This window comes from Ranitomeya imitator, chromosome 2 (genome assembly GCF_032444005.1).
Source record: "Ranitomeya imitator isolate aRanImi1 chromosome 2, aRanImi1.pri, whole genome shotgun sequence".
In the NCBI taxonomy this organism is placed as follows: Eukaryota; Metazoa; Chordata; class Amphibia; order Anura; family Dendrobatidae; genus Ranitomeya; species Ranitomeya imitator.
This window is the reverse complement of record NC_091283.1, coordinates 361,994,943-362,014,905: the sequence shown is the minus strand read 5'-3', so window position 1 is coordinate 362,014,905 and position 19,963 is coordinate 361,994,943. Positions and strand designations below refer to the sequence as shown.

The 19,963-nt window shown below is 48.3% G+C and overlaps 1 protein-coding gene across 1 annotated transcript in view; it reads left to right on the top strand.

Moving 5' to 3' along the window:
* Window positions 1-245: 245 nt before the first annotated feature.
* The window catches only part of LOC138663853 (oocyte zinc finger protein XlCOF22-like), a 54,526-nt gene continuing 34,808 nt past the window's right edge, over window positions 246-19,963 (top strand). The window contains exon 1 of the mRNA XM_069750205.1: window positions 246-287. The gene's annotated coding sequence lies outside the window, so the exon portion shown is untranslated. The remainder of the gene's footprint in view (window positions 288-19,963) is intronic.

Sequence of the window (19,963 nt, the reverse complement as noted above, 5' to 3'; positions counted from 1 at the left end):
CCGCTCCGTACACCTCGTACACGCACGGCTTCGCTCCGTACACACACGGCTCCGCTCCGTACACCTCGTACACACACGGCTCCGCTCCGTACATCTCGTACACACACGGCTCTGCTACATCCACACTGTAAACCCCTCTTGACCCCACACATAAACTTAAAGCAGAGTCCTGCATACACTGAGGCCCCTGATCATGTGACCCCTGACTCCTCCCCTCATGTGACCTCATCACAGGTCCTGTGCGCACAGAGCAGCCATATATGTGGTGTGCAGCTCTGCAGGTGGAGGTAGGTGCTGGACATTCCCCATTACTTGGGGGGGGGGGCAGTAACCCCTTCAGCGCTGAGACTATTTTGTTGCTTTTCTGCTGCTACTAGGGATGAACTAACCCGGATGGTAAAGTACATTGTACGCACTGGACACCTAGTGTCCGTTACCAAACCCCGAACACTGACTTACTGTACATCTGTTTTCCTATTTGGGTTCCCCAGTCTAATAAAGCTTGTAGAAAGGCTGTAGTACATCAAGCAATATTCTAATAGACTATGGGCACTTCCGAAGCGATCAATGCCATGCCATGGCTGTGATTGGCCGGCGCAGCACGTGACCCGGCCTTTATAAAGGTCGGATCACGATGGATTGTTACATTATGCTCTCAGTAATGTAAGGACAGATTCTGACTGCGCACTCTGCAGAAAAGCCGCTGTGTGTACTCTGCACCATCCGCCTGTTCGAGTACTGTGCCTTTAGGCTGCTTTGTGTTTTAGTGGTCTGGGAAGTAAATAATTGGCATCAGCCACCTCGTTGCCATTTATAGGTCAAATAAATAGTTTTTCAGGACAGCTGTGTGCTTTCCAGTACTGCAAATTAACAAATCTACTCTTCCGCCATCTCTTTGAGATTAGTGTTTAGAGAAACCACTTCCAAAAATGAGAGCATCACGTGCCTATGGTGCTGCTGATGGTGGTGGTGTAGCCGATGCAGGGAGAGGATATGGTCATTTTGTACCTGCTATGTGCCAAAATACAACACCTTTCTGTGGTACATGCGGGTGACAGGATGTTCTGCGTCCTTTCCTAGGCCTGAACACTGCTGCACGAATGCTGAGGCCACAAGGTGTTAGATTGGATGGCTGAGAAGGGCTCCAGTTCCTTCGCATTATCTTCCACCCACCTGACGGCCATAGTCATCCGGCTTCCACCTCACCCCTTGCACATCAGCCGATCAGTCAAAGTCCAAAGTCATGCAGCAGTCTCTTTTCTTTTTGATGACTCCTCTGGTTGTGGTTCTGTGGCCCATCCACCTGCCCCTGCCCCAGAAGTGGAGGAGACTGACTGCATTGATAACCAACCACTTGCTATGTTGGAGGATGAGTAAGTGCCTTCCACTTACTAATGTGCATGGTCAGTGGAGCACTGCAGGACATGTCAGATGATGACGAAACTCAGTTGTCAACTGCAGCGACTTTCTGCAGTGTGCAGACTGGCAAGGAGGGCAGGCTTGAGGAGTCGGTGGAAGAAGATGTGGGGGATGGTGAGGTCTTAGACCTCACATGGAGCAAAGGCAATCTTAGTGATGTGCGCAGTTCGGAGGAATAGGAGATTGCCATGTTGCCCAAGCAGCACAGCAAAATAAGGCAGCAAGGTGCAAAGGCACAGTGGGTTACCCCTAACCCCTTACTAACTATGTTACTATGTTACTAGTACGTCGGCTACTACTGCCCAAAGTGTCACTGAAATGAGCACACCAAAGCCAACTCAAAAAAGTTTGCCGGCATGGTATTTTGTCAGGGAAAGTGCTGCAGACAAGCGACAGGTGATTTGCATGCTGTGCCATCAGACCCTGAAGTGAGGCTTAAATGTTGAAGGGAACCTGTCAGCAGTATCAGTGTTAGGTTGGCACCGTTATACTGATTACAGTGATACCTGGTGATGAAATCCGTCTTGTGGTTGTTGTTTAATCTTTATTTTCAGTTTTGAGTTCATGATATGCTCGTGCTCCGGGGCGGCCTATGGGGGGCTTTATGTGGTGCTCTGATTAGGTATTCATCAGCATGGCTTCTGACAGATCACAGATCCCTCAGTGACCTGGCCCATTTTTACATAATGAATATTGTTAATATTCAAGCACAAAATCCCCTTCTGCAGGCAGGCGCCAGCTGTCACGCCTATGCTGCAGCCTGAATTCATGTGTAATGTGCAGTTAATAATTTTTTTATGGTATACATTGTCATTAAATAAAAAGGTTGAAAATGGAGCTGAGTATGCAGTAGCAGGTATCGGCGATCCGATAGCTGCTACTGCGCATGCTTTGGCGGTGCCATCTTGAAGTTGGATTTTTTTTTCTCTAGCAAGATGGTACCGCCTGTGCAGTAGCAGCTCTCGCGCCATTTTCAGACTTTTTTAATGAATTAATGTGAAGACACGGGGTCGGTGGGAATTGTTCCACCGAACGGCCGTTTTCTCTTTAACGTGTACATAATGCTACTCAGACAACACAGGGTGAGGGTAAAACAGTGTGGCAATAATTTATTGAACCACAAAATGGACAACACACAGAACAGTTCCAGCTAAATACTCCAAGATGGTGCTCATTACAGAGTCTCACCCTTTCGCTGGCTTGCTGGGATAAGAGCAGCTGTTACTTCAGTGCTCCCATGGTCGATTACCCCACCTGTGGCATGCACAGAAAGGAGGTGACGACAAGTGTAGGAAGATGACAGTCCATTCAGATATAAGGCCAGTTGACCGGAAGGTCACAACCTGGCTTCATCTTCGAAGGTCGATTACGCCACCTGTTGCATGCACATAGAGAAAAAGGTAACAACATGCTTAGGAAGATGACAGTCGATTCAGGTACAAGGTGTCATGACTCTGGATGCGCTGGTTCTACCTCTGTCCTGGTCAGGTCTGGGTTAAATTAGTCCGCCTCTCTTTGGTTCTGAGGCGGCTATTTAATACTGGTGGTTCCTGGGTTCTGAGTCGGTTATACTTCCGTCTACTCAGTTTGAGATAGCTGACCCAGGTTATTCATCTGTAATCTTTGTGCCTCTGTGCGTGTGTGCCTTGCTGTGTGTGACCCGGTTTGTCTCCTGGCTATTGCCCCTGTTTTCTGCTTGGTACTTCTCTGTCTGTCCTGGCTTTCTGATCCCTTGGCTTGTCTCTGACTAATCTGCTGTTTTGCCCCTTGGTACCTCACTCCCGTCTGGCTCCCGACCCTCGGCTTAGCCTTTGACTACGTCTCTGTCTTAGTACTCTGTGTCCTGTGTTTTTGTAGACCCTCCGTTTTCGTGTGATAGCTCCGCCCGATCGTCCGTGCAGTGATCACGTGACCAGCCTAGTTCAGGTCCTGTGTGCACTGTGTGCCTCATTCCTCCCTTTCCCTGCGTTCCTGCTAGCACCCCCTTTGGCTAGTTTCACACATCAGTTTTTTGTTTTCAGGCTAAATCAGGCTCATTTTAAAAAAAAAAAAACGGATCCAACGTAAATTGTGAAAAACTGATGCGGCGGATCCGTTTTTTAGCTGGATACGGCCTTCTTTAATGCGCATGGATTTTTTACTTCCCAGTTTTTTCCTAAAACAAAAAGCCTGATGTGTGAAAGTAGCCTTAGTAACATAGTGACAGTAACATAGTTTTTCAGGTTGAAGGAAGACTTTACGTTCATCTAGTTCAACTCATAGCCTAACCTAACATGCCCTAACATGTTGATCCAGAGGAAGGCAAAAAACCCCATGTGGCAAAAAGTAAGCTTCACATTGGGGAAAAAAATTCCTTCCCGACTCCACATACGGCAATCAGACTAGTTCCCTGGATGAACGCCCTATCAAGGAATCTAGTGTATATACCCTGTAACATTATACTTTTCCAGAAATGTATCCAATCTCCTCTTAAATTTAAGTAATGAATCACTCATTGCAACATCATACGGCAGAGAGTTCCATATTCTCACTGCTCTTACAGTAAAGAATCCGCGTCTGTTATTATGCTTAAACCTTTCTTCCAGACGTAGAGGATGCCCCCTTGTCCCTGTGTCAGGTCTATGATTAAAAAGATCATCAGAAAGGTCTTTGTACTGTCCCCTCATATATTTATACATTAAAATAAGATCACCCCTTAGCATTCGTTTTTCCAAACTAAATAGCCCCAAGTGTAATAACCTATCTTGGTATTGCAGACCCCCCAGTCCTCTAATAACCTTGGTCGCTCTTCTCTGCACCCGCTCCAGTTCAGCTATGTCTCTCTTATACACCGGAGACCAGAACTGTGCACAATATTCTAAGGCTATGTGCACACGTTGCGGATTAGGCTTATGAATTTCTGGTGCGGATTCTGCATCTCTTGGCAGAAAACGCAGGTGCGGATTTGTAGCGGTTGTTGTGCGGATTTTGTGCGATTTTGTTGCGGGTGTTTTACGGATTTACTGCGTTTTTTCACCCCTGCGGATTTCTATAATGGAATGGGTACAAAAACGCTGCAGATCCACAAAAAATAAGTGACATGCTACTTCTTTTAATCTGCAGCGTTTCCGCACGGAATTTTCCGCACCATTAGCACAGCGTTTTTTTTTTTTTTCACATTGATTTACATTGTACTCTAAATCACTTGCAGATCTGCAGCATTTCTGCACCTTAAAAAAAAAACGCTGGTGATCCGCAGGAAATCCGCAACGTGTGCACATACCCTAAGGCTGGTTTCACATTTGCATCTTTGTGCGCAGCGTTTGATTCGCATAGATCAGCATGCGTCATGCGTACATATATTTAACATGGTGTACGCAAGGACGCTCGCATGCTTTTGCGTACGCATGCGTCGTTTTGCAGTGTGCAGTGGGGCGCAACTAACGCATCATGTTGTATTTTTTGAGGAGTCAAATATTGCGCAATCGTCCACATGTGGTCGATTGCGCCAAAAAATGCATTACTGTCTATGGGAACGCATTGGTACGCAAGGACATACATACGCATGTGTTCGATAGGCATGCGTACTTCCCACTAATCATGTCCAGGAAACTATGTTACCACCTGCAAAATCACTGATGTATAAAGGGTGGTCTGGAGACAGGTAATCCATTACTCTCCAGACTCTGGATGGAAGCACAAGACTCTGGATGGAAGTATAGAAGCTTTGAGAATGTCTGTCTGTCTCTCTCACTGCTGTCTGTACTTTGTACAAATTTATTTTTCTGTTCCTTTTAGACTGGTTGTCTCCTGTTGCTGCCGTCTCTACTGGTGCTGGCGTCTGCCCTGGTGCTGCCGTCCTAGTGAGAACAACACTAGCTATGTAAGCATAGAATCTTTGAAAATATCTGTCTCAATTTTTTTTATCTGTTCCTTTGACTGGTTGTCTCCTGGTGCTGCCGTCTCTGCTGGTGCTGCCCTCTCTGCTGGTGCTGGCGTCTGTCCTGGTGCTGCCATCCTGGTGAGGACAACACTGGCTATGTAAGTATGAAATTGTCTGTCTCTCTTAGTTTTCTTTCTGTTCCTTTAGACTGGTTGTCTCCTGGTGCCGGCGTCTGTCCCGGTGCTGGCGTCTGTCCCGGTGCTGCCATCTGTCCTGGTTCTGCCATCTGTCCCTGTCCTGTGCTGACTGCTGTGCTGTTGGACTACTTCCTGTAATGTAAGTATTGGTGTCCATTTTTTTTTTTGGGGGGGGGGGCTACATTGTGTTTGGCTCTTAACAAGTTTAAATTTTGTTTTCTTTTTTTTTTTTCTGTAGTGTTTCACTTGACTGCTGCCTGCTCTTCAACCATGTCCTCAAGTGAAGAACTGACTGCTTCCCAGGGTGGACATGACACCGATGATGGCTGGTTTCACATTTGCGGTTTTTTTTTTGCGTTTTTGCGGTAAAAAACGCAAAAAAAACGCATGCGTTTTTTCCCTTATACTTCACATTAAAAACGCATGCGTTTTTTTGCATGCGTTTTGCCGTGTTTTTCCACCGCATGCGTCTTTTTTATGCATGCGTTGTGTTGCAAAAATGCAACATGTAGTAATTTTAGCGGCGTTTTTTTTTTGCCGCAAAAAAACGCATGCGTTTTTTTGCCGCAAAAAAATGCATTGCTGTCTATGTAAACACCTGCGTTTTTAACCACATGCGTGTGCATGCGTTAAAAACGCATGCGTTTTTATTAAAAAAAAAAACAAAAAAACACACTGATAAACCACCCCAAACCATAAAATTGATAAAGGGATCCTACCCCTAACCCTACCCCTAACCCTACCCCTACCCCTAACCCTAATCCCTTTAAGGGTAGGGGTAGGGTTAGGGGTAGGGTTAGGATCCCTTTAGGGTTAGGGTTAGGATCCCTAACCCTACCCCTAACCCTAGCTCTTTCTGTTTATAGTGGGTTTTTTATTTTATTTTGATGATTGGCAGCTGTCGCACATTTATCTGCATGCGTTTAAAAAACGCAAACGCATGAAAAAACGCATGTAAACGCGTTAAAACGCCGCGTTTTTTTCACCACATGCAAAACGCATGCGTAAAAAAAACGCAGCGTTTGCACGCGTTTACATGCGTTTTTTCACCATGCGTTTTTTTTTTACGCATGCGTTTTAAAACGCAAGTTTGAAACCAGCCTATGTAATCACATTTGCTATACCAATCAAAGAAGAAAACAGGAAAGGCAGCACTCACTGATCCATCACGAGAGGTAACTTTTATTGAGTAAAAAACATCACAGCCGGGGGTACAAAAACATGAAGTGCGGCAAGCCTGACGACGGCCGTTTCGCGCCCTCCTGGCGCTTCCACGGGTCCACATTTGCTATACTGATTGGTATGTATTGACTGGCAATACTATACCTGTGTTAAATCATGTAATTTCTTTACAGGTACCTTCCACTGATGAAAAGCAGGAGCAGTTGAGTGGAAATGATTCTTCCTAGGGTCGTCGGGCTCATGTGTCTAAGGAGGAAAGACGTGGTGTAAGTATTCTTTTCATCAGAGTTGTAATTGATTTTTTTTTTTTTTTCATTTGTACGTAAAATTATTTTGCTTTACTTGATCTATAGGTTCCAGAACAGCAAAAAGCCAAACAGGACATTGAAATCTAGCAACTAATTCACCTTGTGCAAGAGCAGGTAACGTTGTGGGACACCCGTGATCGTCAGCACTCCGACTTTGTTGTGAGTCGACGACTCTGGGAAGAAGTGGCCAGATCGCTGCTGCATGATTGGGACCGTGCCACGCCATGTACCAAAAATGATTTTGGTAAGTATTGCAATGTGGTCTGACGCGCCAGTGAAACTGTAAATGTAGGTGCATTGTTTTACAATTAATTTTTTACTTTTTTTCCCCTTCACAGTGAAGAGAATAAGAGTGCGTTGGCGCTCGATGAAAGATCGCTTCAACAAGGATGTGAGACAAGAGAACCAGGTTAAAAGTGGTGCTGCCCAAAGGATAATAAGAATATACAAATACCACGTAGTCTTGCTTTTCTGAGGCCTGCTACACAAACGTGAGTATCTTTTGAGTTGTCTTACTATTATTTAACCTTTTGTTTTTATTTTATTTTCACCACAGAACCTGGTGCAGCACCACACTACCTGGATTGTCCTCTGTTGGAGCGGCCCCTCATCGAACAGGCACAATCCAAAACATCCACCAGCGATGTAGCAACCTGTCAGGCCTCACAAACTGAGGAACAGGCAGCCGCTGGTCCATCAAGTTTTCCCCTCTCCCAGCCCTCTGCCCTCTGCTTTTGTTGGGTCTTCTCGTCAGCGGCAGAGGGCCTGGGAGAGGTCACACATGCCTGAGTTTATGCACTTAAGCTCGGTCTTCCAGTATGGGATTAAGGTGCTTGGTGATAGACTGAAGAGTGGGTTCACTCATGTGAACACACTTCTACAGAATGTCAACAAACGCCTTTGCCGCCTGGAAGCTGACCTTGAGAGACCAGCACAACATTTTTTTTCTCTTCAATAGAGTGGGAAGTGATGGAAAACCTTACCCCTCAATTCCAGATCAACGTCATGCAGGCCTGCCAGGCTGCTTACAGCCACGTATTGCAGCAGCAGCAGAAGTCCCAAAGCTACAATCCAGAGGCCGGAGGATATTACCAGCAGCCGAACATCAACTTTCAAACTCCCACAGCACTGAACTGTCCTCTACCACCACCACCACATCCAGTTCACAGATCCACCACGCTGCCGACTTCATCATCCCTGCAGCCAGCAGCACCCACCACGCTCCCAAGTTCAGCACCTCTGCAGCTGGCAGCATCCACCATGCTCCCAAGTTCAGTACCCCTGCAGCATCCACCACTACTTTTCCCAAGTTCAGTACCCCTGCAGCCAGCATCATCCACCATGCTGCCCAGTCCAGCACCACATCAGAAGACCGCTACAAAGGCCAGCAATCTCACTTGGCCAAGAAAACAAAGGCACAAAACTAAACGCATTCCCACCAGGACGAAGACCCGGAGGCAAAAAACCCTGACAAAATTGGACCCACCACATCCACCCTCACCTACCAATGTGTCTCTGTTGTCAAATGTGTCAATACCTTTGCTTGTGTCTGTCCCTTCCAGCTTGTCTATCCATTCCCATGATTCCATCCATGATTCAATCCTTCAATTTGTAACCCCTGTAACACCTTCCTCATCAACTAGCACCCAATCATCACAGCTCCACACCCCCAAGGTCCACCCCATCTCACCCTCAGATAGACCCCAATCCTAAACCCAATTATTTTTTTGTTAAATAAATGTTTATTTTCTTTGCACAATATCTGTGTTTCCTTTGTCTCTTTAAGCGTTGCCGCTGCAAACACACGTGTGTATTGTATTGTTGAAGGAACTTGTAACAAGTGTTTTACTACAGGTATTTTATTATTTAATTCAGCAAACATTACAGGTACATTTAAACATTACAAGTACATACTTAGCAGCTTAAACCATTCTGTCTTGCTATGCCACACGTCCCTTATTAGAAATAAAGTATGCAGCAAACTTATCCCTCATCTGGGCAACTTCCACTGTAGTCCTCAGAGGGTGATCTTAGTAATCATGCAAAGTAACAGGTTCCTCAGGTTCTAAGTTGGGTCTCTCTTTTGCCAGGATGTAATTGTGCATAACAACACATGCTTTCACAACCTCATCAATTGTCTCAATTTTTAGATTGATTGGTGTTCCCAAAATGCGCCATTTAGACACGGCTCTCTTGGAGTTTAAGGATGGGGTATTGCCAGTAGCGACGACGACGTCTTTTCAGTCTTTGTCTTCTTCTTTCTTCTTGACAAGCAAAGGCAACAGCCAATTTCAATTGAAGATCTAGATTAGCATAGATGTGAACCTAGCTTAAGTGTGGTCGCACTAGTGACTTGTATAGAGGTAAAATTATGTTCTCCTCGTGAGCATCTATGCCTCTTTTAATGCATCCCATTATTTTATTTGCCCTTGCAGCAGCTGCCTGACACTGACCACTAAATGTGAGTTTGTCATCCACCCATACCGCCAGGTCTTTTTTAGTGACAGTATTGCCCAGTGTTTTACAATTAAGCACATAATTATACATCTTATTTCTTCTGCCCAAATGCATGACCTTACATTTATCCCCATTAAAGCTAATTTGCCATTTATCAGCCCAAGCTACTAGTTTACATAAATCCTCCTGTAATATACAATTGTTCACCTCTGTATTGATTACTCTGCAGAGTTTGGTGTCATCTGCAAATATTGAAATTCTGCTCTGTATGCCCCCTACAAGGTCATTAATAAATATGTTAAAAAGAAGAGGGCCCAATACTGACCCCTGTGGTACCCCCGCTGCTAACTGTGACCCAGTCCGAGTGTGCTCCATTAATAACCACCCTTTGGTTCCTATCCCTGAGCCAGCTCTTAACCCACTTACACATATTTTCCCTTATTCCCATTGCTCTCATTTTATGTATCAACCTTTTGTGTGGCACTGTATCAAAAGCTTTTGAAAAGTCCATATACACTACGTCCACTGCGTTCCCTTGGTCCAGTCCGGAACTTACCTCTTCATAGAAATTGATCAGATTTGTTTGATAGGAACGGTCCCTAGTAAACCCATGCTGATACTGGGTCATGAGGTTATTCCTCTTCAGATACTCCAGTATAGCATCCCTTAGAATGCCCTCCAGGATTTTACCCACAGTAGAGGTTAAGCTTACTGGCCTATAATTTCCGAGTTCAGTTTTCTCCTTCGCCACATTGGGGGACACAGGACCATGGGTGTTATGCTGCTGTCACTAGGAAGCTGACACTAAGCTGAGACAAAAAAAGGTTAGCTCCTCCCCTGCAGTATACACCCTCATGCTGGCTTCCAGAGACCCAGTTCAAGCTTAGTGTCCGTAGGAGGCACACTGGATTTAATTTTTTCCCTTTTTCTATCGGACGAAGGGGCGACGGAACCTTTCAAGGCTCCGATCTCCCCGAACCAACAACAGGCGAGCACGGGAGTTCACCTCTCCGTACCCTCTCCTGCAACGTGGGAAGCCACTGCCTGAGCTGATTTTTGGGGGCGACGGGCCTTTTCTAGGGACCGATCTCCCCCACCCCCCTTACAGACGAGCACATGGAGGTCCTCTACGTATCCTCTTCTGCAGCCAGGCCTATTGCCGGACATCTGCCCTGCCCACCAGGTTTTTTCCTCGGCTGATCAGAGGCACTCTACGTTGTGGCGTCCGTGCAGCCCCCACTGCAGCACCACTGTATATGCGGCTGATGGCAGGTGGTGGACGGTTCCTCTCCACCCCCCTTTCAGGGGATGGTGGATGGAGGCTCCCCCACCCATGCACCGTCCTTATCGCCTCAGGCACACCTCACCAGGTTCCTTGTGTGCAGCAGCTTCTGCCCCCCTGCGCGGCTCTTTATCGGGGTAAGTGCCTCGGGGAGGGGGGGTGGTCGGCCGTTTGGCGGTCCGGAGGGCTCCCTCTTAGCAGCGGCACTTTTTTTCTCTGGGCCCCATAGCTTCCGGTACTCAGCGGCTGCGCGCCGGGCCGAAGCCGCAAATTTAGTCCCCCGGCTTTGGCCTAGCTGCAGGCCACATCCTGATAGGCTCCGCCCCCTTTTTCGCGTCATCCTGCAGCGCCGCCCCACAGTCCTGGCGCTTCTCGCTGTCTGCAAGATCTCTCCCCCTGATCTCGGCGGCCATCTTGGATTCTTCACTGCACGCCACAGCTCCAGCTCTCCCAGCCGCAGCTTCCCCCATGTGCAGCGCTGTGCACGCCGGCCGTCGCCTACTCCACCTGCCGTCTCCCTCTTCCTCTGCGGGACACAGGACCACGGGTAAGGAGACCATGTCAGCTTCTCCCCGGCAGCGCCGCCCTCGCTTCCTTAGTTTATAGACCCTGAGGTCTATCTTGCATTAGTGTACACCATGTCCCAGTCAAAGACTAAAAAATCCTCTAAGGTACATGCGACCTTTTTTTCTGCGTGTACCACCTGCCAGGCTCCACTTCCTCGGCCTCAAAGTTCCCCCCTCTGCTCAGCCTGCGATGCCCCATGTGCCCAGGAGCCCTCCACCGCCACCGACCCCGGCGTACCTAGTCCCCCCGCGTGGGTCGCCTCACTTTCGCAGTCCGTGGATTTTTTAGCCAATGCCATCAAATCCATTCAGAACCCCCCTGGGGAGCGGGGTAATCCTTTGCACGTGTTAAGAGATCCCTCCGTAACAGGGGAATCGTCGGCCAGCAGGGGCCGCTCTCTCCGGAAAGAGGCACGGTCATCCAGAAAACGGATCCGCACTACCTCTCCTGAGCGCTCACCACGCCAGTCAGCTTCTGGCAGCTCCACCTCTCGCTCACCCTCTTTGGGGGCTCATAGCGTTCACGACTCTGAATATGAGTCTGATGTATCCTTAGACCCGGATGCTCCAGAGTTTAGATCCACTGTCGACTCCCTCATTGAGGCATTCAATCACGCACTTAAAGTGGACGACGACCCTAATTCTGCTCCGGACCACTCAATCTCCTTTACTAGAACCAAGCATTCTCATAAGACTTTCGCCTCTCACCCAGATTTCCTGGATATAGTCAGGCGACACAGGGAGCGTCCAGATAAGCGTTTCACGGGCAAAAAGGCCCTGGAATCGAAGTATCCTTTTTCAGCAGATCTCGTGAAAGACTGGACGGAATCCCCACTAGTAGATCCTCCGGTTTCGCGCCTTGCTTCCAAAACACTCTTATCCATTCCGGATGGCGCTTCGATTAGGAATCCCACTGAACGCCAGCTAGATTGCCTAGCTCGCTCAGTGTACGAAGCCTCAGGTTCTTCCCTATTTCCCTCCTTCGCCGCGGCTTGGGTGGCCAAGGCAATGGTTTCCTGGGCAGATGCTCTAGCGAAATCCGTTTAAGAACAGGATCTCCCGTCTGAAGTGGCGGACCTTGCTAAACAGATTGCCATGGCGGGTGATTACGTGATGTACGCATCTCTCGATGCAGCGAATTGCGCAGCAACGGCGGCTTCAAACGCCATCACTATCAGAAGAGCTATTTGGCTCAGAGAGTGGCGCGCAGATTCCTCCTCTAAAAAATCTCTGATTTCTCTCCCTTTTCAGAGCGGGCGTCTTTTTGGAGAAAAGCTAGACCAGCTTATTTCCGAAGCTACAGGGGGAAAGAGCAAGTTCCTTCCCCAACAGAGGCCCAAGGCGGCCTTCCAGTGCCAGCCATATTTTCATTTTCGGCCCTTTCGTAGCAGTCCAACCTGCTCCAATCCTGCCGCCTCTTCCAGATCGGACCGATCCGCTCGCTCAGACAGAGATGTTCGTCCCTCTTTCAGGCCGAATCAGTCCTGGCGAGGAAAGCCTAGGCAACCCAGAACCAGAAGCTCCAGGCCTGCCAGATTCCCTTCACAATGACTCGGGAATGGCTCCAGTCGATACCACCAAAGTAGGCGGACGTCTACTTCTTTTTCAGCAAGCCTGGCTCTCCGTCATCCACGACGAATGGGTCAGGGATCTGGTGTCGTCTGGCTACAAAATAGAGTTCTCTGTCTCCCCTCCAACTCGGTTTTTTCCCTCTCGTCTCCCCAGTTCGGGAGCTCAGTCTCGCGCCCTTCTTTGCGCCATTCGCTCCCTCCGCCAGAGCGGGGTCATTGTTCCGGTTCCGGAACACGAGAGGTTCAGAGGTTTCTACTCAAACCTCTTCGTCGTGCCAAAAAAGGACGGGAAAGTGCGCCCCATTTTGGATCTGAAGCTCCTGAACAAGTGCGTAAAGGTACGGCACTTCAGGATGGAATCGCTCCGGTCGGTCATCTCCTCGATGGAGAGAGGGGAATACCTGGCATCGATAGACATCAAGGATGCCTATCTTCACATTCCAATATTCCCGCCACATCAAAGGTTCCTCCGCTTTGCCATCCTAGAGGACCATTTCCAATTCACGGCCTTACCCTTTGGCCTTGCCACGGCACCCAGGGTATTCACGAAGGTCATGGCGGCCGTCATGGCCATTCTTCATTCGCGAGGAGTAGTCGTGTTGCCTTACTTAGACGATCTCCTCATAAAGGGTCCGTCTTATCAGGCCTGCGAGGCAAGCGTCCACATTACCTTGGATTCTCTTTCGCGCCTGGGCTGGTTGATCAACTTGGACAAGTCCTCCCCCATTCCTGCCCGACGGATCTCCTTTCTGGGAATGATCCTGGACACTTCAAGGGGACTGGTCTTGCTTCCTCGGTCCAAGGCCCAAGAGCTTCAGCAAGGAGCCCGGACGCTCTGCCATCCTCGCCCGCGATTCATTCGGTTCGCCATGAAGATCCTGGGCAAAATGGTAGCAGCAATCGAAGCGGTTCCTTTCGCTCAACTCCATCTCCGCCCCTTGCAACAGGCTCTGCTGGACAACTGGGACAGGAGTCCCTTATCCCTCGACCGTCCTTGCCCTTTGTCTCCGCGGATCAGACAATCTCTCGTATGGTGGACCCTGGGTCCATCTCTCCTCCAGGGGAAGTCCTTTCTCCTGATCCGCTGGTTAGTGGTGACTACCGACGCCAGTCTCCTCGGCTGGGGTGTGGTGTTTCTTCACCACTCTGCCCAGGGTCGTTGGACAGTTCGGGAGTCGAGGCTCCCTATAAACATCCTGGAGATTTGTGCTATCAGACTTGCCCTGAGATGCTTTCACCCCCTGCTCGCGGGTCACCCAATCCGAGTCCAATCGGACAATGTCACAGCGGTGGCATACATAAACCACCAAGGGGGTACCCGCAGCAGGGCGGCGATGCAGGAAGTCTCCCACATTCTTCGTTGGGCCGAAGCCAACCACTCCACCATTTCCGCGGTGCACATTCCGGGCGTCGAAAACTGGGCGGCAGACTTTCTGAGCCTTCAGGGCCTTGCCTCGGGGGAGTGGGAACTCCATCCAGAGGTTTTTCGGCAGATCTGCCTTCGCTGGGGGACCCCGGACGTGGATCTGATGGCGTCCAGATTGAACTCCAAGGTTCACAACTTCATTGCACGTTCTCGGGATCCCCAGGCTATCGGAGTGGACGCGATGATATCCCCGTGGCATCAGTTCCAACTCCCATACGTGTTTCCTCCACTTCCCTTACTGCCGAAGGTGATCCGGAAGATCAAGACGGAGGGGGTTCCGGTCATTCTGGTCGCTCCAGATTGGCCATGTCGCGCTTGGTACGCGGAGCTCGTTCAGCTCGTAGCCGACGTCCCCTGGCGGTTACCAGACCGCCCAGACCTGCTTCGCCAAGGGCCGATCTGCCACCAGAGCTCAGGGGCCCTATGTTTAACGGCGTGGCTGTTGAAACCTGGATTCTGACTTGAGCTGGTTTCTCTCAGCAGGTCATTCCCACTATGATAATCGCTCGCAAGGCGTCCTCCGCTTCCATTTACCACCGCACCTGGAAAACCTTCTTCTTGTGTTGCAGGCTCCGAGGTAACCCTCCGCTCGTTTTCTCTATCCCTTGCATCTTGGATTTCCTTCAGTCCGGTTTGGATTCCGGCTTGGCACTGAGTTCCCTCAAAGGTCAGATCTCAGCGTTATCCGTGTTGTTCCAACGCAGGATCGCTGCCAACCTTCAAGTCAAGACTTTCATTCAGGGGGTCTCCCATGTGGTACCCCACTACAGAATGCCGTTGGAGACCTGGGATCTCAACTTGGTCCTGGGGGTTCTTCAGGAACCTCCGTTTGAACCCCTTCAGGACGTTCCGCTTTCTGTCCTCTCCTGGAAGGTTGCCTTCCTCGTAGCCGTGACGTCTATCAGACGGGTCTCAGAATTGGCCGCTTTATCCTGCCGGGCTCCTTTTCTTGCCTTCCATCAGGACAAGGTAGTCCTACGCCCTTACCTTTTTTGGTTTTTGACTGTTTTTGACATGTTATACTCTAATGTTACATGATATTTTGTTGTTATTCTCCTACTGCTTTTGCACTGAACTGGGTCTCTGGAAGCCAGCATGAGGGTGTATACTGCAGGGGAGGAGCTAACCTTTTTTTGTCTCAGCTTAGTGTCAGCCTCCTAGTGACAGCAGCATAACACCCATGGTCCTGTGTCCTCCAATGAGTGGCTTGGAGAAAAGGATTTTACGGTGAGTACACACAAAAATCCCTATTTTGTCTCCTTTTTCAATATTGGCACCACATTTGCTATACGCCAGTCCTGTGGTACAAACCCTGTTATTATGGACTCTTTAAAGATTAAAAATAATGGTCTATCAATGACTGTACTTAATTCCTACAGTACTCGGGGGTGTATCGCACCTGGGCCCGGAGAGTTGTCAATTTTAGTGATTTTTAGATGCCGCCGTACTTCCTGCTGGGTTAAGCATGTGACATTTAATGGGGAATTTTTGCTATCACTGATCATATTGTCTGCCATGGGAATTTCTTGTGTAAATTTTGATTGAAAAAAGTCATTTAGCATATTGGCTTTTTCCTTATCCTCATCCACCATTTCACCCAGACTATTTTTAAGGGGGCCAACACTATCATTTTTAGTTTCTTACTATTTATGTAGTTAAAGAATATTTTGGGATTATTTTTACTCTCTCTGGCAAGGAGTCTCTCAGTCTCAATCTTTGCTGCCTTGATTTGCTTTTTACAGAATTTGTTTAATTTTCTGTATTTATTTAATGCCTCATCACTACCTACTTCCTTTAATTCTCTAAATGCTTTCTCTTTGTCACTTATTGCGCCCCTTACAGCTCTATTTAGCCATATTGGTTTCCTTCTATTCCTAGTATGTTTATTCCCATAAGGTATATACTATGCACAGGTCCTATCCAGGATGCTAATAAACGTCTCCCATTTTCTTTGTGTATTTTTATATCTCAGGATATCGTCCCAGTTATTTGCACCAAGATCATCTCTCATCAGTTGGAAATTTGCCTTCCTGAAGTTTAGTGTCCTTGTAACTCCTCTACTAAACATCTTATTAAAGGATACATGAAAACTTATTATTTTGTGATCACTATTTCCCAAGTGACCCCCAACCCTTATATTTGCTATGCGGTCTGGCCTGTTGGTTAATATTAGGTCTAGCAGTGCCCCCCTTCTTGTTGGGTCATGAACCAGTTGTGAAAGGTAATTGTCTCTCACAGTTGTCAAAAACTGATTACCGTATATACTCGAGTATAAGCCGAGATTTTCAGCCCAAATTTTTGGGCTGAAAGTGCCCCCCTCGGCTTATACTCGAGTCACGGTAGTGGCAGGGTCGGCGGGTGAGGGGGTGAGGGCGCTGGGGTATACTTACCTAGTCCCAGCGATCCTCGCGCTGTCCCTGCCGTCCCACGGGCTTCCGCGCTGCAGCTTCTTCCTCTCTTCAGCGGTCACGTGGGACCGCTCATTAGAGATATGAATAAGCGGCTCCACCTCCCATAGGGGCGGAGCCGCGTATTCATTTCTCTGTCAGCGGTGCCGGTGACCGCTGACAGAGAAAGAAGCTGCAGCGCGGAAGACAGGAGGGGACAGCGCGAGGATCGCCAGGACTAGGTGAGTATGTTATATTCACCTGTCCTCGTTCCAGCCGCCGATCCATCTTCCCGGCGTCTATCTGCGCTCTGACTGTTCAGGTCAGAGGGCGCGATGACGCACTAGTGTGCGCGGCGCCCTCTGCCTGATCAGTCAGTGCAGACAGACGCCGGGACCAGACGCTGGGAGCTGCAAGTAGCGAGGTGAGTATGGCTTTTTTTTTTTTTTATTGCAGCAGCAGCGGCCATCGCACAGATTAATGTGGGGCATCTATGGGCCACTATGAACACTGCAGAGCACTGTATTGGGGCATCTATGGGGCCACTATGAACACTGCAGAGCACTGTATTGGGGCATCTATGGGGTCACTATGAACACTGCAGAGCACTGTATTGGGGCATCTATGGGGCCAATATAAACACTGCAGAGCACTGTATTGGGGCATCTATGGGGCCAGTATAAACACTGCAGAGCACTGTATTGGGGCATCTATGGGGCCAGTATAAACACTGCAGAGCACTGTATTGGGGCATCTATGGGGCCAGTATAAACACTGCAGAGCACTGTATTGGGGCATCTATGGGGCCAGTATAAACACTGCAGAGCACTGTATTGGGGCATCTATGGGGCCAATATAAACAGTGCAGAGCACTGTATTGGGGCATCTATGGGGCCAATATAAACAGTGCAGAGCACTGTATTGGGGCATCTATGGGGCCACTATAAACACTGCAGAGCACTGTATTGGGGCATCTATGGGGCCAGTATAAACACTGCAGAGCACTGTATTGGGGCATCTATGGGGCCAGTATAAACACTGCAGAGCACTGTATTGGGGCATCTATGGGGCCAGTATAAACACTGCATTTCCACCCTAGGCTTATACTCGAGTCAATAAGTTTTCCCAGTTTTTTGTGGCAAAATTAGGGGGGTCGGCTTATACTCGGGTCGGCTTATACTCGAGTATATACGGTACCTTTGCTGGAACTGCAGATTTCCGTTCCCCAATCTATTTCAGGGTAGTTGAAGTCCCCCATAATAATGACTTCTCCTTGAGTCGCCACTTCATCTGTTTGCTTTACGAGGATATTCTCCGTTGCTTCCATTATTTTTGGAGACTTAAAACAAACCCCTATCAGTAATTTATTATTTTTCCTCCCTCCCCTTGTCTCCACCCACAATTTCTTTATTTGTGCCCAGGTCTCTATCTGCACTATCTTCCCCTCTTAGAAAATGAATACCCTCCCTCATCCGTAGTTTAAACACTCCTCCAACCTTCTAGCCATTTTCTCCCCCAGCACAGCTACACCTTCCCCATTGAGGTGCAGCCCGTCCGTAGCGTAGAACCTGTAGCCAACTGAGAAGATGTCCCAGTTCTCCAAGAACCCAAACCTATCATTCCTACACCAATACCAGAGCCACTTATTTATCTCCCTAATCTCCCTTTGCCTTTCTGGCGTGGCACAGGCAGTATTTCAGAGAATACCACCTTGGAGGTCCTTGCTATAAGCTTGCAGCCTAATTCCATGAAATCGTTTTTATGGACCTTCCACCTACCTCTAACGCTGTCATTTGTGCCAATGTGCACCATGACCGCTGGGTCCTCTGCACTGACACCCCCCTTATTTGCCAACTTGGCAAACTCATTTGGGTGTGCCAGATCAGGACTAGCCTCCCTTGCACTCTTCCCTCTACCGCACCTTCTAACTTTCACCCAGCTAGCTGCCTCACTTTCCTGCAGCTCCATAATACCACCTCCCCCTCATCTATCCCATTGAGCCCCTGCTCAGTGAGCAGAAAATTCCTTTCCATATTGTCAATGGATCTCAGTGTTGCCAGCTGCACATTTAGATCCAGATCCTGGGCTTCCAAATGCAAAACCGTGCTCACATCTCGCACAGCAGTATGCACCCTCGACCGGCTGATCAAGGATTGTATGCATGTGGCAAGATGTACACTGGATGGCATTGTCAAATATGGAGCTCATTTCCTAATGGGGATTGTACCAGACAGAAATGTTAAGTAAAACAAAATATAAAATATTAATGAAATGCAAACCGCAATTCAGTGATTCCTCCCTTGCAAACTCCCTGAATCCAAAGTCACTGAATCACAAGTCACACACTTGCTTCCGTTCGCACTTACACTCCGGACACACTCGCTAAGAATGAAGATTTAAAGGGATTTTTTTTTCCTTTTGCACTAACCCAACCAACAGCTCAATGCACTTCCAATGGACTGAAACCCCCAACCAGCTGCCACGTATAAACCCTTAATTATGATTCCCCACCCTTAATTAACCCCTTGTGAATATAGCTACACCTCAGGATTTAAGTGCAATGTTGTTAACCCTTAAACACACAGTAAAATCACAGACTGAAAACCTGAGTGGAAATAAATTGGTTAAGAAAGACCAACAAAATTAAACTTGTAAAAAAAGCACTCGGCAATTCACAGTTCAGCAACTCACTGCCTCTCTACGACACCAGGCAGTGGAGTGAATTCTACACTTTTTTTCCATTTTTCCTCTGATATGGATCCGCACCAAGCTTTGTCAGATCAGGTAGCTAACCTGACCAAAATGATGCAGAATCTGTCTGTGGAGCAAAGAGCTTTGGTTGCTTCTCACCGACAGGTGCAAAGGGAGTTGGCGGATACAGTTAGTGCCCTCCGTCTTGCAGTATGGATGAGCTGTCTCAGATGTTTCCTTTTCTTCTCCTGAACCCTCTGTAAAATTACCGGATACCTTTTCTGGGGATAAAAGTAAATTCCGGGTCTTTAGGGAGAGTTGCAAGTTATTGTTTTCCCTTCGTCCTAGGTCCTCAGTGGATGAGAGTCAAAGGGTGGGGATAGTGATATCTTTGTTACGTGAGGGCTCGCAGTCCTGGGCTTTTTCCCTGACCCCTACCTCCCCTGAGAGATTATCTGTGGATCATTTTTTCGAGGTCTTGTGTCTCATTTACGATGAACTCGATCGAGTGAGATTGGCTAAGGACACAATTATGGGTCTCACTCGCGGGAAGTTCTCTGCCGAGTCGTACTGTTCTGAGTACAGGCGATGGGCACCGGAAGTGTCATGGAATAA